At 37.6% G+C, this 6164-nt stretch overlaps 1 protein-coding gene across 1 annotated transcript in view; it reads right to left on the bottom strand.

The window, feature by feature from the left end:
• The window catches only part of LOC104403706 (nesprin-1-like), a gene marked incomplete at its 5' end in the record, with an annotated part of 103455 nt that overhangs the window by 1573 nt on the left and 95718 nt on the right, over positions 1 to 6164 (bottom strand). The gene's annotated exons all lie outside the window — the stretch shown is intronic.

The following is a 6164-nucleotide window of genomic DNA, read 5'->3' on the forward strand; positions in this document are numbered from 1 at the left end:
AGTCAAAATCTTATGGCCTTAGTGTGTTAATTAAATGGCATTAACTGTATTTTAGCACTAGCCAAAAACTGAAGAACTTAGAACCTTCAAGTAATTTGCTTCAAAAGTCTTTCATTAAGACATTAGGTCATTAATTTTGTCTTAGACATGTTGCTATAATACATCCATGTGGCTGTTATAACTATGAAGGCCCCAGAAATCTACAGTTCGCAAAGGTTTAAGAGAGAAGACTGCTCATAAGGATGATTTAGTCTCAACTTGAAGGTCTGGAACATCAGGTTTGTTGGCTAAGGTCAAATGCTCCCCTGTAAAGCAAGGCGGGGGTGATGGTTCCTTAAGTGTCTTTTGCATTCCCTTTGTTCTTTTGATCCTTTCTCCCAGATAAATCTGAATCTGCATAAGGAAGCACACAAAACCCAAAATACCATCTTCAAAGCTATGCCATGCTTGGTGACAGGCTGAGAAAGTTGGGGCTGTTCAGCCTGGAGAAGACTGCGTGGAGACCTCATAGCAGTCTTCCAGTATCTGAAAGGGTCCTATAAGGATGTTGGGGAGGAACTCTTCGTTAGGGACTGCAGTGGTAGGGCAAGGGGTAATGGGTTTAAACTTAAACAGGGGAAGTTTAGATTAGATATAAGGAAGAAGTTCTTTACAGTGAGGGTGGTGAGGCACTGAAATGGGTTGCCGAAGGAAGTTGGAGCCCATCCCTGGCGGTGTTCAAGGCCAGGTTGGAAAGAGCCTTGGGCGACATAGTTTAGTGCAAGGTGTCCCTGCTCATGGCAGGGGGGCTGGAACTAGATGATCTTAAGGTCCTTTCCAACTCTAACTATTCTATGATTCTATGATTCTGTGTTCAGAGAACTCCTTCTGTGCTTGAGATTATTTTACTGTCTTCTTAATGTATCATCCCATTATGAAAACTTCAAGAAAGCCAGAAAGATTTGGTAAAGTCTAGATGACCAACAGATACATAAACACTCAGGTGTGCTAAATTTTTAACTTTACCTACACATCCCAGGAAGGAGCGATAACCAAAACATCAGATTACATGTTGTTTGAATCCATGTTATTGTAGCCCAGATGGAAAGCTGCTTATTGCATAATGTGAGATCATGTTATTATCAAGAACATACTGAAAGAATATGGCACATTTAACAGCATTGGACTATTCCATATTAAAGTTCAATTGGATCAGGACTTCTGCCATCCAAGAAAGACAAGACAGAAAGTTAATGGACTGAGGTGGAAACAAAGGGAACAAGAAGCACTTAAGTTTACCTGTTTACAAAGCTCTCATTGTACAAATGTTGTTAACCCCAATCAAAAAAGGCCACATTTCTGCAGCTGGAAATTGCTGCTTGATAATGAGCAAAGTCCGAGTTTTCTTCACTGACTCAAGAGTTACTCTGGGGCAACACTGGGTGTCAGAAGGGGAATTTCCAAGAAGCAGAATAAAAAGTGAGGAGGCAAAGTTAACATCTAATTTTCATTTTCTTTATGGGTTCAGTAGCACAATCCAGAACTTTTTGCTTTGTGTTTTGACCAAAAAAAAGAAGAAAAAATGCACTGCTCTCAATAAGGAACATAAACTTTGCTTCAAAAATTGTAACAGTTTATGGCAAAGTTTTACAGAACATGTTTTCTACAGTGAAGTGGGGTACTGAAGAAAAGTTTGTAATACTGCATAGAAACAAACAAGCAAATAATGAAACATTATGAAACATCAGAAGAGGGAGTTCTAAGAAGTTTGAGTGCTGTACTTCCTGTGTTTATTACAGATATGCCTCTGTAATCTACATAATTGACTGAAAAATGGAATGGGTCAGCTTACAGCATTTAATGGGTTTGGTAAAGAGAGATGGTTAAAAACATACATTGCTAATAAAAAAGGTCACTATTCATAAGGGCCAGAACTCCAGTTTACTCCAGCAGGAGAAGGGAAAGCTGAACTGTATGCCACTTTGGAGAAAAATGCAATTTCTTTTTCTTGAGCTTGAATCTTTAGCTGTCTCTCTTCTGACTGCACCATGATTTGTCACTCTGGCCCCTATTTGAGGCAGGAAGGAAGGCCACCTGCTACTCGCTCCACACACAATTCCTACTAACTAGATAAAAGGGGCAGGCACAGCTGCAGACCTGGCCAACAGTAAGCTTCTTTATGGCAATAATTCTCATAAATTAAGAACTGCAAGCAATAGTAACCCTTATTTTGGGAGTTTGTAATGTCAGTGAAATTGGAACTCCTTCCTAAGCATTTCAAGAGAGAAGCTAATTTACCAGGCTATAGATCAGATGGGCAAAGTGAACCAGCTCAGATGAGCACCTTCTTTTAAAGATGATTGATTTTTATTTTTACCCCAAGGAAAACATGGTTGAATTAATTTATCTGTATTGCAGTAAACATCTGAAAGATTATAACAGAAGAATTTATCATTCGAGTGATAAAGTGAGTTTAATGGGGAAGTGACTAATGGAATGCAGACAACAGGCTTATACTGAAAGAGGCACTGCTGGGCTAGTAGGATGTTATTACTTGAGTTAATCAAGGATGAGTCTTGGTTTAATATCTTCATGAAAAGACTATGGCACAAAATATAAGAGGAGAAAATTTAATCTGTGTGACAACAGAAGTTGGAAGTCTCTGCAAATACAAAATAGGATTGGCTTGCACAGAAAAAAGAGAGTGAATCCAATAAGTTTAAGAAGTAGTTCAAGGAGTTTAAGATTACAATGTTTAAGATAGCAATAAAAACTTCTACAAATATGGAAGTTCACGTTCTGAAGATAATAAGAGAATCTAGAGCTGTTTGACACAGGACAGCCACAAACCAATAATGTGGATTGTGAATAGCTGTGAAAAGAGACAAAAGAAATTTAAAAATATATTTCAGTTCAAGATTTCCAGAAAAGAAAAAGGGTAATTTTAATGATGTCCTATAGGGCACTAGTAAGATCTCACCTGGAACAATTTGTGTCATTTTGGTGAACATACTTCTGGAAGAGGAATTCAAACTTACACAAACTTCAAGTAGTCAAAAAAATATGAGTATTTCTGCTATGAAGGAAATAAAGAGCTGAGCTTATCAATATAAGACCTGAGACATACTAAAACTACCCTTTATAAAACAGTGCAGAACAGACAGATAGGAAGGTGAACAGTTGTTAACGGATAATGTTGACACAAAACCAAATTATTGCATCTAACCATGGATATATCAAAGGTAGAAATTATTGTAATTCCAGATACTCGGAGAAATTAAATTTGATGACAACCTTCTAATAGACTTTTTATTCCACTGATTCTCATTTTTTAAGATGGACATTGCTACAGTTATGAAGGAGAAGGTATAATACTCTGCCCACAAGAGCAAGCAACAACTTCTCTTGGGGGCCTAACAGACTCTCTAGGAATGACTTTGTTTGGCTGCATTCTCACTTTGATTCTCTCCCTAGCTGTCAGCACCTCATCACCCCAACCACAGATTTGGCTTACCCTGTAAAGAAGATGAATATGTCCATTTCAAAGGCAATCAAATAGGAAGTTTAAGTAACAAGCTCTGAGAGTGTGGGAGATAACTGGAAAAAGAACCATAGCAAGCCAAGCCCAAACTTTGTGTTTCAGCTACTGAGTGGGAAAGACTACCATTTTGTGGCCAAAGGCATTGAGAATGCTGTGGCCTGGTCTGTTCCAGGAACAGCAAGTGACCTTTAGAGACCTTCCAGTCATTTTGGGAGGCTTGGGGAGAGAAGAGAATGGAGGCTGGTACTGTGGCATCAAGACTTGAACAGAGCTGCTCAAGAGAGAAAATGTAAACACCCCTAAGCAAATTGAACCACTATTTTAATCTTTTTAACCTTTTAATCACTTCAAAAAACTCCACAGGCACAGATCCAGGTGTGCATTTATGACAGCTCTATTAAACCGATGAAGAAAGACGATTTGCTTCTTGGATCTGCTTTTCCCACTTAGCACATGATTACTAATACCATTTGAAAGAGCCTTTAGTTAAATCCACAATGTAACATCTAGTTTAAGCTAGTACCTTGCTTAGCATCACACTATATATGCTTGTTTTTATGCCCTGATGATGGGGAAGGCAAAATGACATCACACATGTTATACACGAAACACAGCCCCTCTAATTTTTAAATGAACTTTCCTTCACAACCTCCTATGTGGCAAACTTTTTAAAGCTGACTTTAGTTCTCCTGTGTATTAAACTCTAACAGGGTTTGCTGATCCAGTGCAAGATCAAACACAAAGTACTCTGATCAGAGGCATGTCAAAATATTAAAGAACACAGTGACAGCTTGTACCGCTTTATCAGTTAAAACCACATTACACATCAACCACAACCTGTCTGGCTTGCGCATTTGATTAAGTTTCCTATTCAGCAGTGACTCATTCGTATTCCATGCTTGTCTGAATGACAAATTGAACATTGTGTTGTACTGCTACAAGATGTGTTAATAAACAGTGCTGGAAAGAGTTGATCTGAAAGGTGCCGCACCAATGCCACTGCTCGAACAGAGGTTGATCTTAAAGCTGCAAAGCATTGCTAGCTGCTCTTTGAGTCAGTGGCTCACACCTACAACCATAAACCTTCTCAAAAGGTTGGCATAAGTGGTCTGACTAAACAGAGAGTGGAAGAGCGCATACAATATGTTTCTTCAGAACAACGTTGCTAGTGCAAGCATGCTGATTTGCTGAAGACATCCTCCATTCCTCCTAGCTGTTAATGGATGCAGAGTAAAGCCCCACTCCTCCCTCCCCCACTCTAAGAAACAAAATGCCAAGCTTCATAGCAGACTGAAGTTGGAAAAAATAATTCTCCATTAGACAGAAAGATGGAGATTACATATTTCACCTATTTTCTGTGTGCTTTCCTTATATTTCGAAGAAGACAAAAAGTATCTGAAAATAAGGCAGCTTCTTAGTGCCAGTGGAAGCAGTGAAAGATGACTTTACCTGCTCTATCTGCTATGCTATGTGGTTTTGCAAATATGCACTTTACTGTCACTATGTGTACATACATATCATGTATTGGATATTCCTATACATTATTTATATGAATACACATGTAAAGCAAACCTTTTTTTAAAGAAATGTTTATGTAAATCTTTACATCATAAGTAGCCTTATTCTTTATTTCATTTATATTTGAGAATAATTTTGCTGAATATACCCTTGACTTCACAAATAAAAAAACTACTTGAGGTATATTTGTCTGCTTGGTTATTGTCCAATCACTGTTCTAAATCTAGTGTTGTCTTCTTTCCAACATCAAATCTTTCGCTTTAACAGGAGTTATTTTTAAAATGAATTAGTTAATTTTTGATACATAGAGAATAAATGAGATTTAGGACTTAACTGTAAGAATAAATACGTATTTTATTTGTACTTTCTTAATATTTTAGTTGTTGCAACACTTCTGAAATACCAGAAGACATCCATACGTATTGGCCTGTTCATTTATTTTTTTTTCTTTTTTTAACTTCATAATTCTAGAGGCTGAACTGATCAGTAAAAGAGTGAAGGTACACACATTACACTGACAACAACAAAGAATGCAGAAGCATTGTTAGCTGCAGAGGTGACAGGTTGCTGGAGACAAGATGGAAAGCAAAAAGCTGTAGCTGCAAGCCTGCTCTCTACTGGTCAGAGAGAGATGGGGCAGTGCTGCTCCCAGAGCAATACACGGATGCAAGCACTTGGCAAGAGTCATGGCAATGTTAGCATGTTATATTGCAGTCGTCTTAGGAGGGCAGAGAAAGTAACCCCAAGTCTCAAACCCCTCAAATTATGACTTTTGGTTTTGATTCTTAAGTACTGAAAACCCACAAACTGAACAAAACATTTCAGGGAATAAAAAATAAAAAAAAAATTAAAAAAAAGAAGAAAGAAAGAAAGAAAAAAAAAAAAAAAAAAGAAGGATGTTAGTAGTATGTCTCATCCAGATCTGTGGGTTTTGTGAATTCCAGAATATGGTATTGGCCTATTACCTGCCTTAATTTAATATCTAGAGATAAAGAGGATGATAAAAAGTGTTTGCCATGAACCTACTGGCATTTCTGTTAAATCATGCCGAAATAAGATATTCATTAATTACCATGAGTGTAAACACACTCATCCTGATCAGTCATATCAAAAATAAATGCTGACT

The sequence above is a fragment of the Nestor notabilis genome, unplaced genomic scaffold, assembly GCF_000696875.1.
Source record: "Nestor notabilis isolate BGI_N333 unplaced genomic scaffold, ASM69687v1 scaffold16210, whole genome shotgun sequence".
Taxonomy (NCBI): Eukaryota; Metazoa; Chordata; class Aves; order Psittaciformes; family Psittacidae; genus Nestor; species Nestor notabilis.